Source organism: Drosophila tropicalis, unplaced genomic scaffold, assembly GCF_018151085.1.
Source record: "Drosophila tropicalis isolate 14030-0801.00 unplaced genomic scaffold, ASM1815108v1 contig_1072, whole genome shotgun sequence".
In the NCBI taxonomy this organism is placed as follows: Eukaryota; Metazoa; Arthropoda; class Insecta; order Diptera; family Drosophilidae; genus Drosophila; species Drosophila tropicalis.
In genome coordinates, this window is record NW_027172436.1 from 420,380 (window position 1) to 428,324 (window position 7,945).

A 7,945-nucleotide genomic window follows, 5' to 3' on the forward strand; every position below is an offset into this window, starting at 1 on the left:
CCTCATATGTCAGGTTACTGTCTCCTATGACTCTTTTCAGATGATACTTTACCGACTTGACCCCAGCTTCCCATATACCTCCGAAGTGAGGTCCTGCTGGGGGGCTAAAATGCCAGCTAATCTGTTCTCGCTCTAGAACAGGGGCAACCTGGACGTTATCTTGAACTGCTTTTTTAAACGGGATCGTTACCACATACCTTCCAGAATCATTAATCTTTGTTGTCTTGCTCAAATTTTCTTCACATTCATTAGCTTCTATGTCATCTTTTTCGTCTGCCTCTAACTACCAAAAACGCTCTATATCTGTAACGTCTATTGTTGTTGCTACAATACACTTATCTCCTTTTGACTTGGTACATCCAGACACGATCCAACCAAATTGAGTATTTTGGCCTAGCAACCCATCAATCTTGGCAACTCCAATTTTTAAGATATGGGTATACACGTCTACCCCCATTATCATATCAACCCTACCAGGTTTATTAAAGGTGGGAAAAGATAATTTTGTTGCGGAGGCATTATCCCGCATTACAATATAGGATCTAAAAAACACAAATGTCCTGAAAGTTACTACCAGGCAGCAAAGTAGACAAAATAATCTCTGGCCAGATAATAAAAATCAAAATACAATTGTAGTAGGCCCAGTGTCCAAAGCATAAGTAACAGTGGTATTGCAACCACTGTTTAAGCACCGTTATAACTATTGATATTGATTCCTCACTCTCTGATTTCATAAAGCGTCTCTCGCTCTGCCTTGCAAGCGAAAATGCTCTCTTTATTTGTTGAATATCTAACTCTCTAACTACTCTGTCTGCGAGCAGAGAGTCAGTTCGTAAGCATAATCCAAAAATAATTCAAAAATCCATAAAATGTCGGAAGATTTAAACAAAATTTCTACGGCAAGCCTAAAAAATTGGCTGGTGGCTTTGGGAATGGACACCAAGGGTTCTAAGACGGAGCTAATAGGCAGACTACTGGAAATTCCGGAGGATGTACGTGGAGGTCTTCCATTAGCTCGAACACCAGATCCCGATGCCATTCCAGGTACAAGCGACGTTGGTACAAAGTCACCACAAGAAGAACACCAAATGAAGCAATTGGAGTCTCAAATCCTACAGCAACAACATGATGAAATAACCGAAAGTACAGTTATGTTAGAGGGACTACGCAACGAAATAAAAGAAGCCAAGAAACTTCTAGAAAGTTTGCATATCGCAGTCGCAAGCGGTGACGCCATGCAAGAGCGAGACAGCGATAGATGCATTGGCGCCATGCAAAAGCGAGACTGCAGACGCGACGAAAATGAGAGTGGCGACGAACATACGTCAAAAGCAGACGAACAAAACGACGAAGAGAGTTCGGAGCGCGAGCGTGTAACAGAGATGGCAACAGCAATGGACCAGCAGAACAATGTGACCAGAGTAGCTGAGCAGAAAATAAATAATTGGACTTATGCTGGCTACCAGATGGTTAAGGAAATGCTGCTGGAATATAATGGCGGACCAGACGTACAAAATTGGATTGTACAATTAAATAATGTGTCTGCATTGTGTGAACTCAGCGAGAATCAACGTCATTTGCTTTGCTTTGGAAAACTTAAGAGCAATGCACTACAATGGCTACATGCAAACCCAAAACGTATATTGGAGTCAGTGGACAAGTTGTTGGACGAGTTGGTGATGGCGTTTGGTTCCAGGAAATCGAAAGCAGAGTTGCGGCGTGCTTTTGAGGCCCGTGTCTGGAGAGATACCGAGCGATTTTCAGAATACTTTGAGAATAAGGTGAAGCTAGCCCAACACTTCAATATTGAGGACGACGAGCTACTAGATTTCATCATAGAGGGAATTCCATTGGAGAGTATGCGTATACAAGCGCGTGTACAATGTTTTGACAATCCAAACCAATTGTTAAGAGCATTTGCGGAGGTCCGGCTGCCAAGTAAGAAGTTCGTCGAGAGGCAAAACAGGGTACCCAAGGACTCGAGGTGCCACAATTGTAATTCAAGAAATCATTGGGCGAAGGATTGCCTAAAACCTTCACGTGTTCGTGGATCTTGTTATGGGTGTGGTGCCAAGGAGCACCTCATAGCGCAGTGCCCGCAAAGGAAGAAGCCAAAGGACGAAGTAAACAATTATGTAAGATATATTAAATTATTTTTAAGAGACTATATTCATAAACCAATATTCACAGAGTGCCTCATAGATTCGGGCAGTGCCATTTCGTTTATAAAAACATCAAAAATGCCTAAGGATGTGCAGCTAAATGATAATTTTGAAAACTTTTGCGGGCTAAATCAAAGTCCATTACAAATTTTTAAAAAAATACAATGTTATATTTTGAAAAATTCAATAAAAATTTATTTTGATATAATGGTTGTGCCTGACGAATCTATGAGTAGCGACTTAGTATTGGGTAGAGATTTTATGAAAAAATGTAATTTAGAAATCAATCCAGACGCGTTGAAAATGATTACGCTGGAAAAAAAGCGAACGAAAATTGTTAGAAGATCAGGAAAATTATTTAGATAAAATGCTGAAAAATGAAAAGGGAATAGAAAGTCAAAATTTGTTAGAAAATCAAGAAAATTATTTAGGTGAAATGCTGGAAAATGAAAACGGAATAGAAAGTCAAGTTGTTAGAAAAGATGAGAGAAAAATTGTTAGTAATGTAGATAAAGGAGAAAAGGGAAAAGATGTAGAAATTAATATTAGAAATGTGTTGGTAGAAAATTTTGAGAAAGAAATGTTAGAAATCAATTTATTAGACAATGCAAAAGAAGAACTTGTATACAACATCGGTGAAAGTGTTGATTATAGAACTCGATGTAAGTTTGTCAAACTGTTAGAAGAATGCTATATTGGGCAGAACAGACCAGAGAATCCAGATTTTAAATGGGAAATGAAGATAACTCTTGAAAATACGAAACCCTTTAGTTGTTCACCTAGAAGGTTATCATATACGGAAAAAGAGAAATTAAAGATATTAATAGATGATTATTTACAAGAAGGGATTATACAACCCAGTAATTCAGCATATGCATCGCCGATAGTTTTGGTCAAAAAAAAAAAACAGGAGATTTGCGCCTATGTATAGACTTTAGAAAATTGAACAAAAGTATGGCTAAAGATAACTATCCATTACCATTAATAGACGATCTCCTGGATCGCTTAGCACAAAAGAAGGTATTCACAAAATTGGATTTAAAAAATGGATATTTTCATGTGTTCATGGACAAGGAGTCGGTTAAATTTACATCGTTTGTAACACCATTAGGCCAGTATGAATTTCTTAGGATGCCAATGGGATTAAGAAATGCACCGCATGTATTTCAACGGTTTATAAACAGCATTTTTGATGACATGATTAGGGAAAACAAAATTATTTTATATATAAATGATATAATGATTGCCAGCAAAAATATTGAGGAACATTTAGAAACGTTAAAAGAAGTATTCAAGAGATTAGTGCGGAACAAATTAGAGCTTAGAATGGACAAATGCGAGTTTATGCAAGCTAGTGTAAAATATTTAGGATATTTAATCACAGAAGAGGGAATACAGGCGGACGAAAAGGGTTTAGAAGCAATAAAAAATTATTCAGTGCCAGACAAGACGCAAGCAGTTCACAGCTTTTTAGGCTTGTGTTCCTATTTTAGGAGATTTATTAAAGACTTTTCAATAGAAGCCAAGCCGTTGTATGATTTATTAAAGAAGGATAAACAGTTTGAATTTGGGGAAAATGAGTTGAATTGTTTCTTAAATTTAAAAAAGAAATTGATGAATGCACCTGTATTGGCTATCTACAATCCTAACGATGAAACTGAATTACACTGTGATGCCAGTGCTTTAGGGTTTGGAGCAGTTCTGCTTCAAAGAAAAAAAGATAAGCGGCTACACCCAATTACTTATTTCTCCAAACGCACTACAGTGACTGAGGCGAAATACCATAGTTTTGAGCTAGAAACACTAGCAATAATATATGCGTTACGCAGGTTTAGAATTTATGTCCAAGGAAAACGTTTTAGAATACTAACGGATTGTAATTCGTTGACTTTGACTTTAAATAAAGTAGAGCTTAATCCAAGAATTGCTAGATGGGCGTTAGAATTACAGGAATACTGTTAAGAGCTAGTGCATAGATCTGGCAAACAAATGCAAACAAACATGTAGATGCGTTGAGTAGGTGCACAAACATTATGATCACAGAAGCTAATAGTTTTGAAACAAATTTAGTTATTTGCCAATCAAAAGATGAAAAGATTCAGAGTATAAAAAAATATTTAGAAGAAAGGGAACACAAACTGTTCGAAATGCGGAATGGTATATTATATAGGAAAACAAATGATAGAAGGGTTGTATTTTATGTACCGGAAGATATGGAAGAGCATGTATTATATAAATATCACGACGAATTAGGGCATATTGGCAGGGACAAAATGATAGAAGCAATAGGAAGAGGATACTGGTTTCCAAATATGAAGGAGAAGACAATAAAACATATAAGAAATTGTTTGAAATGTATAGCGTATTCACCGAAAACAGGAAAAGGAGATGGTCTTTTGCATAGTATACCGAAAGGAAATAAGCCCTTTGATACAGTTCACATTGATCATTATGGACCTGTAGATTCAGGAAGATCAAAGAAGCATATTTTAGTTGTTGTAGATGCGTTTACGAAATTTGTTAGATTATACACCACGAAAACTACAAACACTAAAGAGGTCATTAAAGCATTAGGAGATTATTTTCGATCATATAGTAGACCGAAATGTATAATATCGGATCGAGGCAGTTGTTTTACATCTGGAGAATTTGAAAATTTCATGAAAGACGCGAATATAAAACATATAAAAATAGCTACGGGATCGCCACAAGCAAATGGACAAGTGGAAAGGATTAATAGAAGTTTAGGACCTATGATTGCAAAACTCACTGAGCCTGAGAATGGTTTGTATTGGGATGTGTGTCATTGAAAAAGTCGAATTTTCGTTAAACAATACACAACATCGTAGCATCAAAAAATTGCCTGCTGAGATGCTTTTTGGTTTAGCTCAAAAAGGAGAGGTTAGTGATGATTTGAAAGAAAAGTTAGACGAAGTGACAAAATTAGACGAAGTCAGTGACAGAAATATAGAAAATATTAGAAAACAGGCAGAATTAAATCAACGGTTAGCTCAGGCCGATAATGAAAAATACTATAACAATAAAAAGAAAGTTACACCGGAAAATAAAGAGGGTGATTATATAATGGTTAAAAATTTTGATAGTACCGCAGGAATAACGAGGAAGTTAATACCGAAAAATAAAAGGCCGTATATAATAGCAAAAATTTTGAAAAATTACAGGTTTTTAATAAAAGATGTGGATGGATTTCAGTTATCGCGCAATCCTTATCAAGGCGTCTGGAGTGCTCAGAATATAAGACATTGGATAAAAAAGTAAATAGTGGAAATTGTAAGCAAACTATATATGTATATATACATCGGTACTAGGTTTAAGAATATAATTAAATTGTAAATATTTCACTATAGAATAAGAAAATAATCAAATTGTAAATTTATGTTAACATTACTTGACAAAGTTCGTCAGAATAATAAAGTAAAGCAGAGATTGAGGACAATCTTAAAGTCAGGACGGCCGAGTTGTAGTAGGCCCAGTGTCCAAAGCATAAGAAACAGTGGTATTGTAACCACTGTTTAAGCACCGTTATAACTATTGATATTGATTCCTCACTCTCTGATTTCATAAAGCGTCTCTCGCTCTGCCTTGCAAGCGAAGATGCTCTCTTTATTTGTTGAATATCTAACTCTCTAACTACTCTGTCTGCGAGCAGAGAGTCAGTTCGTAAGCATAATCCAAAGCGATCAGATCAAATAAATAAAGCAACGAACAATTAATAAGTGACAAAACCCTATTGTTTTATACTACCATACAATTAGGCACGTACCTAAGGATGCCCAAAACACATGAAGTACTCTGCAATGATGAAGTACATAACACACGATTTATGTTTCCTCAAACATGGGAAGAAAGTTATAGCAAGAATTGAGATTGGAGATCGGTATACCAATGGAAAGCTAGAATTAGGTCAGTTTTTCCAAAGGCTTGAAAAACAAGCCAGTATACTTGAAATTAAACAACTCAAATTGGGCAATAAAATATTGAAAACATTAAGAGTAGCGCTACTCCAACCAGTGACCATTATAGAAAAAGATAAAGATGAAGAAGCAATATTGTCTACATACCATGATAATACAGGGTGGCCATACAGGCATTACAAAATCTTTGGCATAAGTAAAAATATATTATTATTGGAAAAACATGACGTCATGTAAGAGGACTACATTAATAAATGTCAAAAATGCCTAAAGTCAAAAACGACACCTTAAAACACCCTTAGTTATTACAGAAACCCCCATACATGCTTTTGATGGGGTAATAGTAGACACCATAAGTCCACTACCAAAATCCGAAAATGGTAAAGAATATGCCGTCACTCTAATATGTGACTTGACGAAATACTTAGTAGCAATACCAGTTCCCAATAAGAGCGCTAGTGTAGTGAATAGTACATTCAATGAGTACATAAACTGATTGGGACATATGGTTACAATATTTTGTGTACAGTAACACACAAATACTGGCCCTATGAACTTGTATTTGGTAAACAAAATAATTTACCAATCCATTTAAATAGCATAAATAGAAAAGAACCATTATATAACGTAGATTATGCTAAAGAAGTTAAGTTTAGATTAGAACTAGCATACAGTAGAAGCTAGAATAATGTTAGAAAAACATAAGGAAAAGCAGATTTTTAAAATAGAAATAGGAGATAAAGTTCTTAAAAAACGAAGCTGGTCATAAGCTGGACTCAGCCTATCTAAACCATTCGAAGTTGTAGAAATATCTTAAAACAACAACATAAAAATTAGGAACAATAAAAACAAGATACAAACAGTACATAAGGAAAGGTTAAAAATTTGCAATATTAAAAAAAAAACGAAGAGAAATATATAAAATTTTTTATGCATTCAACTACTTTATTTTATTAAAAGTATATACATACAACCAAAAAAAAAATTTTTGAGAAAGAAAATTTGTCTAACAAACATACATACACTACTATTAATCAATCATTTATTATCATTATTAGTAATTAATAAATAACTCCATAATATTACGTTATTTTCTAAAAAGGGGAGGTGCAGTATATCCATACCAAGAATCATTTAACACAAAGAGCTCAACTTGTAACACTTTGTTGCAAGTATAAAATATGTACGCAATAAAACAAAAGTGTGAACTTGAATATGTTTATGATACATTAATATATTCACATAAACATACTCACATAAATTATACAGCTAAACATGTTCATATATGTATGTACATTCATATATGCATATACATATATTCATATGAGCAGCAATGCACAGGTTTAACATGAGCTAGGGCCAAGCCAGCGTGTGAACGCTGACCATGCGCTTTGATGCAAGCCCCCTTATAATATTCATATCAGTGGAACCCGGTCATTACACACCATCCCAAGAAATTTTTATTGCAACGCAGCAAGCACTTCCAGCTCTGTACCCTATATTCCCCACCTGAGCACATGCTATTTTGTGTTGGGGTAGTAATATATCTGCAACTGCATTCACCGACATAACTTCACCCCCTTTAGTCTAGAAAACAGTGGATGTTTACTGCAACCGAGACTAAACAAAAATTCTATAAACAAGCGTGAAACTGCTTAGTAGGCAAAAAACAATAAGCCAATCAAAATCCAGATTCCTCGTCACCAGATCAAAAGCTCCCAATAAAAAGCTTTGTAACCGAATTAGCTCTTAAGACGCTTCGTTTCAATAAAGATCGTTTTTGAGTCTCACAAAAATATTTAGATATTTATTGGAGATACGAATAGTCTCAGTTCAATTTTTTTTGCC